Here is an 11,388-nt window from a genome sequence, read left to right on the forward strand (position 1 = left end):
CCATATGTAACGTTCCAGAAAGCATATCATTAAAGATTGTTCTTCTTTTTTGCCTCTCTCCAGAAATATGGCGTTACGGGCCACAAATTAAACGCGGGCATGTATGGCGAATAAGTTAGTTGAGGTTAACCATCACGGTGCAGTTGGGAAGGCGTTATTGTACGAAATCGAGCATCGCTGTCACTGCGTCACACACTCTTCAATAAATTCCTGGCTTAACCAGCCTTGGCTGGATAACTTTCTTGGCGGCGGCTTGCGTGTTACAAGACACTTCATGCATATTTCGGTTGCGAACGCGTCCCTCAGCCACCACGGTGGGCCTCGTGGAGAAAGCGGTACCTTTATTCAGCGTTAAACCCTCGTATTCGGGAATGCACCCTATCTTGAAGCCCACGCTTGACTCGATCGGAATGACGCGTAACGCGAACCTGCCGAAAGACGCTCACTGTGTGTTTGCTACGGCGCGCTCACGACAGGCGCGTCACTTACATTAAGTCAAGCATCGGCTTCCAGTTGGGATGTATTTCAGACTACGGGGAGGCAAAACGTGTTTAACCACATGACACGACTCGCTTGACCAGTTGTGGAAAAGCGTCACAGCAGTGTGATAGGCGCGCAGCGAGCTGACGAATGTGACTCGTGTAACTTCGTCCTCCGTCGTCAGCGCGAAGAAGGGCGCGCTTAAACTAAAGCCAAGACCGCGCATACGCCTGCCGACGCTTGCCGACGCGTGCGAGTGCGCGCCCACATGGCTCACTCATAGTCGTTTTGACAAATGTCGTCTGGCGCTTTGTCATTGTCAGTGGTTCAGTATGCTGATACACTGATACACGAAATTGATTTATTTTTTATAGCCATTAGGGGCGGGCGCAAAAAAAGTAAAGATAATGGCAGAACCCATCTCATCGATGACTGTCGACTGTAATGCGTTAGCATTGAGTCGCTATAGTGACAACGTATTGCCACCGTCGAAACGAGTTCAGCGTAAAACTGGACGAGTCGGTTCATCTTCATGGTAAATGCGGCGCAAAAATGACGGCAAACACAAGTTAGAGAAATACACAGGGTAGGCGCCGACCTGTGTATTTCCCCGCTTTGCGTTGCCGTTATGTTTGCGCCGCTTTCACCGCGAAGAGTTGTGTGTGAGGCATATATCGCAGCGGGGAGTCTTTCGCGCTTCCCTAAGGACACTCGGCGCCATCTAGAGCCGCCGCCGCAAAGCCTTCGCGTGGGCTCCGAGATGCGGGGCGCGCTGGGGCACGCAAACGTTACGGTAGACTAGTTGCGTGATGTTAGTTTGCCTTATAGTGTTCCAAACAGCCTCAGTTATTGAAAAGTCACTCGACAGTTTTAGCTACAATTTGGGGGACTTGACAACAGGATTTAGCGAAACCTCGGCGACCTCGTGGTCCCGGTTTAGCGGCATGCTCGAAAATGGCGTTGGCAACACTGATTCGAAGTGCCGTATAGTGCCGCTTATGCTCCATAGCATTAAGGTGGATCCCGCTTTCAAAGCAAAAGGACAAGCATTCCCTCGGTACGTGGTTCGATGTCGACGCGACATTATGACGAATTGACGTGTGAGGACGTATGATTGCAATTACGACCCGCCGCCGATCCGCTCGAGTGCATGACTTACCAAATGCGCAGTGTGTTCGTGCATTTTGTGACTGCGTAAACGTCGCAGTCGCAACTGTAAACCATGCATCGACACGAACGTCAACTCGCCCGAAGTGGTGAAGCCCGACTCGCCACGCCACATTTAGCGGCGCTGAGCGCTCTTCAAGTCGCCTTCAGTTTTCGTTCGCGAAAACACGCGAGTGACCCTTGTCGTATCGCTTACTTTTGTCACTAACAGCCGGCTCCTTGTTGACGCTTTCATCGAGAGATGGCGCTTTAATGATCTCGCTATGCGGAAGACTAATAAAGAAAGAGAAAGCAGACTTGTGGAACCTTTGCTGAATCACCGCCTAATTTTTAACGAAGCTGTTTCTTTCGAGCACTTGCATTACGAATTTCAGCTGCCGGAAATTAAGCCATCAAATTCGAAACGTTGCCCACCTAGGAGTCACCCGTTCGAAATCGTTCCCGCATATAGCGCTTTCGAGACCTTTCTTTAAACAATTTGTACTACGAGGCCTGTTATTCATCAGCACACATTTCACTTCGCGAACGCATCGGCTATAATTTTGCCCCATATTCGCTGAATTTGATGTTGATGACATTTATAGTTATCTCAGGGCCGCAACGGGACTAAATGGTGGGCTAATTGGCACGTGATGAACTAAAATGAGAACGAGCGAACGAAACACGTAGACAAAAAAAAAAAAAGAGTACGTAGGGCGAATGCTGAACTCTTACGTAGGTGCTGTTCTTGGTGGATTGCACAGCTTGGTGATATCTCGGTGAAGAAAAGCCATGCCAAAGTCGGCTAAGTTCGTCGCACTGCTGCCATCAATGTTACGACGTGGTAGTTAACTTGTGCCCTTCTAAGGCCCCGAAATATTCCTTAGACGGACAGGTCACAATGTTCTCACAATGTTTTCCCTCTTCTGTTGCAAAGTCAGCGAATCCAAAAGAAAGGCTGGAAGCATTATACATTACACTTTATTTATCCGACTCTCCCAGCAATCTGTGCAGTACAATGAACCACAGCCACTCAAAATACAAAAAAAGAATTCAGGTTACCTTTTCTTTGTGTGCTCAATATATAAAACAAAACAAAAAGAGCGATTGAAGCCTCACCACTGCAGTCACCCTTAAGACGCACGGGGTACGCGTGTCAATAGGTTAGAATGAATGTGCCGAACTAACCCCTCAACAATGTAGCGAAATAGGAAAACCAGCCAACTCGCACGTAAAGCAATCGCCAGCACTCGTTTATTAGAGTTAATGTATTCTCACAAAGCTTCAAAAGTGGAGCGAAATGAGAAAAGCAGCGAACTCCCCCGTGAAGGAATGGCCAGCCCATATATGTTGGAATTAACGCACTCCAATAACCCCTTAAACATGGAGTTAAACTGGAAAATCCATCAGCTCCAGTCTAAACCAGCTGCCAGCATTCGTTTGTTATAGTGAATGTACTCCTTGCAACCTTTAGAAATGGAACGAAAAAAAAAAAAAAAAGAGCAACTGAATCCAACGTACAGGAGCTGCCAACACTCCTGTATTAAAGTGAATAGACTAGGAGAAGCCTTCAGCACTGACGTTAAATTGAAATTACAGCGATATTTCCTATTAAAGAATTTTGTTAGCTCGGCCTTGTTAGATTGCGCGCTCTCCGAGAAATACTAAGCAATAAAAGTTTATTGCGAAAAGCAGTCCACGTAACGCAATGGCCAGTGCTTCATTATAAGTGCAAATGTACTGCGAAGACTATTAAAATTTAAATGAATATTTGTAACAAAAAAAAGGCGGTTACACCCCCATAGTGTAACTCCACGCACTGCACTGTTTTTTTTGTTTTTTTCTTTAGTTTATCACGTCAAACGCTTCGTGTAAAGTGGGATGATAGGCACAGCGTGGTGGCGCCACTTTAGATCTCTGCATATGACAAGTTCTCGCGTATATCAGAGGAGGGTATTTGAATATCAAAGCGAGGAGTACAAATACAGGCAATGAAAGGTTTATCGCATTAGCAAGACGTTCAATTGAGCTTGAGTCGTCGTTTTTTGTGTTCCTTTTCTATGTGGTTTGGTTAGCGCTGCGATGGAGGGAATAACTTGTTTGCCCTTAGTGTGAGGCGCCGTGTGAGGAGAGCAGGTGGCGAAGACATACCGTAAGATCCCCTACGTTGCCCACCACGATTCGAATCCGTGCAAATGAGCAAGTGGGCGTACAGCAGGTTTTTTCTTCAGTGGTTTAGCCGCCTGCTTTTGATCGAACAGCCCATAAATCTGTGCCAGTGAGCTCCTTACAACTAGCGCATATGTTTAACAAGAAGGAAATGAAGAGCATGTTAGACCCCAGAGGCGTATCTGAATCAACATGGTATTTCCGACTGCATAAAACAAGATGGATACAAAGTAACAAAAGAAAGGCGGAGTGTTACTAATAAAAGAGAAGATATTATTATTATTATTATTATTATTATTATTATTATTATTATTATTATTATTATTATTATTATTATTATTATTATTATTATTATTATTATTATTATTATTATTGGCAGTCGGTGGCAATTCTTTGCCACAAACTGACGTTTGTCTTTGCCCAGGAAATCCGAAGGATCATGCGTCGTCCAGCCCGGTTCACGCAGCCATCTTCCTCCAGCACCCAAGTGCGATAATCGTGGTATCAAGCCTGCGCAGCAAGATTGCCTCCCCCCCGACAAGCCAGGACACCAGAGGGCCGCTAACCGTCTCACCGTCACATATAAAAGCACGGACTGATCCACAGCCTTCTGCGGTCGGCGGCAATTCTTTGCCACGAACTGACGTTTGTCTTTGCCCAGGTGAGCTAAGGCTCCTAATTGAATTGTTTAGTTTCTGCGTGCCTCCGACTGCCCTAGAGGGTCTGATATGTTGTGCATTAGGGTTGGTGTATCTGCCTGTGATAGCGCCGTGCCAATGTCGTCCTGTGCAGATTGCTCTGATCCTCTTCCTGATGATGGCCGTTTCATGTGTTGCAAAGAGTGTAAAAAAACCTTTCATTTGCGCTCATCTTGTTCAGGAATCGCAGATTCGACGTTCATTTCGATGGGTGCGTCCAAACGTGACACATGGAAATGTCGCCATTGTCGACAGGGAAAAAGCCGACCCTCGGCTGCAGATGCATCTCTTACAGAGGAACTTGATGCTCTGCAAAGCCAAATAGGAGCTATAAATCAAAAACTGGACAGTCTCTCTTCCCTTAGACCTGATATCAATTCATTGTTATCACTTCCTGCTAAAATTGATCAGCTTTTGGTGCTGACGTCGACTGTCGACACTCTACAGTCTTCCGTGAATCAGATTCAAAATTCAGTTTCATTCATGTCAACAAAGTACGACGATTTTCTGGTTAGAATAGAAGCAAGTGAAAAAGAAATCAAGCAAGCCAATTCGGAGGTTTCATCACTCACGCTCAAAGTGCAGGAGCAGGAGATCGAGATCCAGTCTTTGAAAACTGAAATGAACAAACAGGAGCAGTACAGTCGCCGTTCAAACCTCGAAATCCACGGCCTTCCTGCTGCGCCTAATGAGGACTTGCGCGCTGTTGCGGCGAATCTAGCAAAAAAATTGACCATCAAACTTCGACAGCTCTGACATTCTTGCCATCCATCGCTTACCGAGCAAAAAGAAAGATAATAGTCCAGTCGTTTTGATTAAATTTGCTTCGGTATCTGTAAAGGAAACTTGGATGGCTTGTCGCCATAAACTGCAGAACTTATGCGAAACTGATATTGACCACAAACTTTATTTTAATGAGAACCTTACAGCAGCAAACCGGGAACTGTTCTGGCTTGCCAGGAAAAAGGGAAAGGAAAAGAAATATAAGTATGTTTGGACAAAGGACGGGAACGTGTTTGCTAAGAAGGAGGAGGGTGCCTCTTTAATCCGTGTGAACGACGTGAATGATCTGTTGCGCCTAACGTAATTGGTTCAAATCGGTCTATCATTCACTACGGCTATCTTTTTCAAAACAACCTCATGGCTCTGTGCGAGAGTTTGGTTGACTTTGAAGCACTTGTTCGTCAGTTTTCCTTTCCATCAACAGTTACCACAGTTCACGTTAATGTCCGCAGCTTGCGAAAGCATTGGGACACATTTTGTACTTACGTTGATAGCATTTTACATAAAGTGGACGTTTTTGTTCTTACTGAAATAAATATATGCTCGGCCGAGACTATCCTTTTCACCCTTCCAGGATTCGTTTCCTTTTGGTTCACTCGAGACACTCAAAGAGGCGGAGGGATAGCAATTTTCGTACAGGATACTTGGAGTGTGGAACAGGTAGCGGCTAATTTTTCTAGTGCGGAATCTTTGGCACTGAACATTTCAAACCAACTTAGTCATATTTCACTCTTGGCAATATATAGACCACCCTCAAGTAACATGTCCTTGTTTCTCAATGAGCTGGAGGCTCATTTACAAAGAACGACGCTAGTTCCTAACATATGCCTAGAAGGCGATTTCAATATAGATATTCTTAATCCCATTGCAACCTCGGTATGCGATTACTTAGATATCATTGCAAAACATGGCCTTGAAAGTATTATTGATCTTCCAACTAGGGAAGAATTGCTTCTTAATAATTTAGTAAAGTCTTGTATTGATCACTTCAACATCCGCACGGAGTCTGCTTCAGTTCATGGTGCAGTGTTACAACAGAAAGTTGCCGACCATTACTTCATAGCTTGTCAGTTACGCTTTCCTTCTCGGTCGTTATCATGTTCTAGCCCCAACACTTGCCACGCTGTTACGGACACGGCTACTTTTGATAAACTGGTCGCCTTGTTCGATTGGCCAGGCCTGCTTGAAAATACCGACAGGCTCGAGCTATATAATGAATTTTCACGTTCGATGGACATTATATATAAATCCAGTGAAAGGACAATTTACGTTCGCCAACGCCGCCCGAACCAGCCCTGGTTGAACAGCATGATATTATCCGCTATCAAAGAAAAAGACCTGCTTTGGCAACGGTGCAGACGTTCGCCTAGTAATTGCATGCTGCGTACACAATTCAAAACTTCTCGAAATAAAGTAAATGTCCTTATTCGTGCAGCCAAGCGTTCGTACAACAGAAACCGCTTTCATGAATCTCGTAGAAATCCTAAGAAAACATGGTCTCTGATAAACGAGGTGAGAGGACTACCTTCAAATTCGGCTAAAGATATTCAGAATCATTTTGATTCAGATTTATCAACAGTCGTCGACAATTTTAACCAATTTTTCTCTCAGTTTTCTGGGGCGTCTAAGCAACCGTGCTACACTTGTAAAACTGGTACTCCTGTAATTGAATCCGCTTTCCTGCCCACTATGACGGAAGAAGAGCTTTACTCGTTATTGGGCAGCTTTGGCAGACATCAATCACCAGGTATCGATAAAATTCGCATGTTTGATCTATACAGGAACTTCGACTTCCTGAAAAAATGTCTTGCTAGAAATCCTAAATGGGATAATTACAAGCGGAAGTATTCCTACGCGGTTGAAAACAGCCGTAGTTCGACCACTTCTAAAAGGTGGTGAAGCTAAGTGTGTGCATAATTATCGCCCCATTTCTATCCTGCCTAGTATAGCAAAAGTTCTAGAAAAAACATGTCTTCTTAGTAACGAACAGCTTTATTAACAAAGTGTGGGGGGGGGGGGGGGGGGGGTTCCCGACTGTCAATACGGTTTTATTGAGAAAAAAGGGGCACTCAGGCTTTGTTAGAATTGAGTGACCATTTATTTTCTTCACTTGAATAAAATCTTGTATGTTGCACACTTTTTTTAGATGTGGCAAAAGCCTTTGACACGGTATGCCATTCGATTATGCTAGAGAAACTCTACAATTCAGGTTTTCGAGGACCTTTCTTCCGATTGCTACGCAATTTCCTTACAGATCGCTCCCAGATTGTTTCCATTTCAGACATTTGCAGCTACCGTGTTTTTCTGAAGGCCGGTGTGCCACAAGGTTCCATACTGTCTCCCTTACTCTTTAATATATACGTCAAGGACATGTGCAACGTGCTATCCGTCTGCAATTTATTTCAATATGCAGACGATACTGCAATTTTAGCCACACATGTGAATTTTCCAGACGCATTCTCAATCCTTCAAAATGACGTCGGGAAATTAATGGATTATCTTGGTGCAAATGTAATTGACATCAATCATTCTAAATCAAAGTTGGTTTGCTTCCATAGCCCTCTGAAACGTGTTTCACTTTCTTCTTCACTTTATCTGCACAGCTCTCGATGTATTAATTGTTCCTGCCCTCCAATAAAAATTTTCGGACTCTGTGAAGTATTTGGGCATATGGTTAGATTCTAGTCTTCTTTTTTCTACTCACTTGTCTTACATATGTGCCAAACTTCGTAAAATCATCTGTTTACTGTACCGCATCAAAGTGTTTTTACCCTTGTCTGTTAGGAAACTTTTGGTCCACTCGTTAGCCTACAGTGTGCTCAGATATGGTATTACAACATCTGTACATTGTTCTAGTACCTGGCATCACCGTGTAAATAGGTTGCTAAAGTGTATGTTAAAAAGTGTTACTTATGACGTATACAGACCACAAGGGATGAACCTTTTTCAGATGCCAAAAAATGCCGAACATGCGCTCACTGTTTGTTCAAACAGTGGTACTGAAACACTTCTGGACGGATACCTTTAAAATACCAGCTGTGCCTTGCCGTCCTTTACGGCGTGCACCTGCTTTTTCAGTTCCTCACACACGAATCAGATTTGGCAGATATACTCGAGCCTTTTATGTTCCAGATATATTCAATGCACTTCCTTCTGAAATTTCTTCCTGTCAGTCTGTACGCGACATTCGCAAAACTTTAAGGGCATTGTACACAGAATGATTATAGGCGTCATATTTTTATTGCTCCTGTCATTGTTGAAGCATATGTCTTCCCTCTGGTCGTTTCTTCGCTTTTTTTTTTGCTGTTTTTTCGTGATTCTTTTTTTTCCCCCTTGTACTTTATCACTCGCTACCTTAAGTTTTCAATGTCTTTTTGTTTTCATTTTCTTGCAAAAGAAAGAAAAGTCAGTTTCTGGCTGAGTCTTGTTATTGACTGCCGGGTTTCGCGTGACAAGCCACTGTGATGGCTTAGGCGAACCCGATTTCTGTACATATACTTGCAGATTTGATAATAAATTATTATTATTATTATTATTATATGGAAACATACACACACACACAGGAAACAGGGACGGAGCAAGCTGGCAACTGCCACCCAGAGGGGCACAACGCCTGCCTACTCTTTCGGGAGGAGGAAATGAAAAGAAGAGAAGAAGTTAGGAAACAACGAGACAGGAAGTAAAATAGGAAATAAACAAACGACAGGGACACGGACAAACGAACGTAGGAAAACGGTAAAAACGTCTATAAACGGGAGGCCAAATCAGTTTTCTGCATGAAAGTTAGCAAGGCTCTACGGGCATAGTCGCGTTGAGCAGCACTCCCTCTCAGAAACAGGCAATCGTCAAGGGCCAACACTTGAGTCCAGTCAGTCCATATTCCTCTAATTGGCAGTGCACGTTGTGTGACGAATGCGGGACACTCCAATATAAGGCGTTCAAGTGTCTCACAGGAACGTGTACCACAGTGTACATAGTGTACACAGTGTACCACAGTGTACCACAGTGTACCACAGTGTACCACGGGACGTACATGACGGACTGTCCACACGTCCTTGACGATACAAGCGTTCGCGCACCAACGCAGGGTCGTAGTATTAGTCAAGACATACGTCTCAACTGGTGTCCGTTATTAACCTGACTAAAGCCTCATAACTATTATCTCATAAAGCCTCATAATTATAGCTTCAGCGTCGTGTTGTTAAGTGAAAAATAAATGCCAAAGCAACTCATGAGCTAGAACGAGCAGCACCCAATCATGTTCGAATAGCAAACATCAGAGCTCATTAAGTATCCTTGACGCGATAAAGTCGCCATGTATTTATTTTTACGATAATAACTGGTAACCCCTAATAGAAGGCCTTATTGCAGGGGCTAAAGTAGACAACAGCGAATATGCCAAAAAGAAACCATGGATTTTTGCATAAACGGGCAGTGTAATGGTGAGAAAAGGCCCAAGAGATAAAAAATCATCAAGAAATTAAAATGGTGCAACGCTTATCAGCATAATGAAGCTATGCAGAATGACAAGAATCGCTGTTGCTGTCGGAAAAAAGATCAATGGATGATATTTGGAAAAAAAAAACGTTTGCAGATCCAACGCATAATGCTGAAATCTGTGAAATCATATTCAACTAAATTTCACGTGTAAGCTAGTTGTAACGTCATTCAATGTTTGATATGAGGCACCGCACATATCACAACATTGGTTTCCTGCAGTTTGTATGCTTAAGCACTACGCCGTTAACGAACTAAGCCGAAATGCAAATACCAAGTCAGGCAAATGCATAATGTGAGTCATCGACGAAGTGATATCACGAGGAAGATGATGTATGATCACTGTATAGGGAAGAGCGGTGATAAGAATAGTGTGCATGCGTACATACAATTAAGGATTTTAAACTCCTTGTGTGACAGTGGCCAATAAACATTCTGGAGGATTGTACACGGATGGGTTCATAGTACTTAAGAACTAAAGAATAGCGTAGCTCACATACCTTAGATACTTAAGAAAATCAAAGAAGTCCATGAACTTCCTGCGCCATACTGTTAAGCGGTCTGTGTACTTTGGAGGCAACTTCGAGCCGATGTTATATCTACAGCCTTTTTGTCAAAATGCCGTGCTCGCTAAACCGAAATATCCTGTGGCACAAACCCGATTGCCAGAGATTGGTGTAGCTGAAATATTTAAAAATATATTAAAGAAGCCGTTCGATGTCTTGCGCTGTTCCACTGGGAGATCCGTGCGCTCCAGAGTGACACATGGAAAGAGAAGTTACAAAAAAGCTACCAAGGTCAGCGCATGTCTGGTGAAAAAGTGACTCGAGAAGATGAACAGACGATTTTATTTTGAAAAAAGGGAGGAAATATTATAGCCCTAGAGCTTGAGACATATTTTTTGCACGCACTGCTTCAAAGCCTCAAGTCTAACGGAGAGTTGGAAAACTTGCCAACAACATATTATTCAATAAGAATGGACGTGATTAACCATTGAAGAATGATGGGACCATTATGTTGCTCTGAGTGTTGTACAAGACATTCGCCTTGGTAGTGTCAAATAGAATCAGGGTAACACTGGACTTTAGTCAAACCAAAGAGCAGGCATGGGTAATCAGGAATTGGGTATTCTACAATGGATCACACCCCTGTCACTTAATCAGATAGTTGAAAAATCTGCGGAGTACATGCAAATTCTTCGCATGGCTTTCATGAATTTCCATAAGGCATTCGAACCCGCAGAGAGACCCGCAGTCGTTGAGGCATTGTATGTATAGTCAAGGAGTATAGGAAGCTTACGTGAATACCTGAGCAAATGTCTTTCAATGTTCTACAGCTACCTTATTCACTGGAAAAGCCCCTAAACTCCTATCGGGAAAGGGGTCACGCAAAGAGGCACAGACTCTCCAATGCTATTCACTGCGTGCTCAAGTACTCAAGTCAATATGCTGGGGAGATTAGGTGCGAGGGTCAACGCAGAATATCTTAGCAACCTGAGTTTTCCAGATGACAATTTCCTGCCCGGCACAAATAGACAGGAACTGAAACAAATGATTGAGGACCTTAGCCGAAAAGTAATGTAAGAGTAGGCCTGAAAATTATTATGCCAAAGATT

General features: G+C 43.6%; 1 pseudogene; it reads left to right on the forward strand.

The window, feature by feature from the left end:
* The first annotated feature begins 4,700 nt into the window (after positions 1-4,700).
* Positions 4,701-5,580, forward strand: LOC126533881 (uncharacterized; annotated as a pseudogene).
* The last annotated feature ends 5,808 nt before the right edge of the window (positions 5,581-11,388 follow it).

The sequence above is a fragment of the Dermacentor andersoni genome, chromosome 7 (genome assembly GCF_023375885.2).
Source record: "Dermacentor andersoni chromosome 7, qqDerAnde1_hic_scaffold, whole genome shotgun sequence".
Taxonomy (NCBI): Eukaryota; Metazoa; Arthropoda; class Arachnida; order Ixodida; family Ixodidae; genus Dermacentor; species Dermacentor andersoni.